This window comes from Zingiber officinale, chromosome 6B, assembly GCF_018446385.1.
Source record: "Zingiber officinale cultivar Zhangliang chromosome 6B, Zo_v1.1, whole genome shotgun sequence".
Classification (NCBI taxonomy): Eukaryota; Viridiplantae; Streptophyta; class Magnoliopsida; order Zingiberales; family Zingiberaceae; genus Zingiber; species Zingiber officinale.
In genome coordinates, this window is record NC_055996.1 from 23,580,476 (window position 1) to 23,581,428 (window position 953).

The window sequence follows — 953 nt, forward strand, 5'->3', positions numbered from 1 at the left end:
GCACGGGTAAAAGGAAATAAAAGGAAAATAAAATAATTAACAATCTTAGGTTTGATTTAATTAAATTTTAAGTATTTTTCTAAATGAATTCTACTTTTCTATGTCTATTAATTTATCTTCATAAAAATTATCTCATATGAACTTTGAAAATATTCAGAAAATTTCTAAAAAATTTAAAAATTCTGTTAAAATTATTTGTTAAATAAATTTTATTATTTTATTATTATTTGTTACGATATTTTACGAGAATGATTCTATTTTGATATCATATTGATATTCCAATTTATGATGCCGGTGGACAATTGGATGAAAAGGAAGGAGATGAAAAAGAAGTATAATAAGTGAATATTTTTATATATTTCTAGCTCTGATATGGAATGTAATTTTTATTATTATATTACATAATAAAAGATATAAAAAATACATTGTGTGAATGTTAGTATTGCACGATACTCATTGACACTTGTGCCGAGTAGTTTCAAGTAATTTATGAGGATAATGTGATATCACAAACCATGGCACTAACTAACAACGTTCATTATGATTGTAAATCAATGGCATCGTTATGGTCAGCTTTGGTATAATGGCTTATATAATAGATATAAGAGAGAAAGATGACCGTGTCACTACAATCCTTGTGTTTGAACTCCTACTCTCAGCCCTAGGCCTTTTTTCTGGTCTTAGTAATTTATACTAAGAGAGAATGTAAACTTTGTTCCATCTGTAGAAAACTTCAATAGCTGAGGAACCCTTTCTGCAGGTTCCCAAATCCCAAGAACAAGGAAGAGTTTGCAGAACTTCAAGCAAGATTGCGGAAGCATTTTCCAATCGACATGTATAACAAAGCACGCAGGGAGTTGGATCCGAAGAGAATCCTTTCAAACGCATTGCTGGGAAAGATTTTCCCCTCAACGGAGACTTCTGTTTCAGCTTGAGTCAGGAAAGCTTGCTTC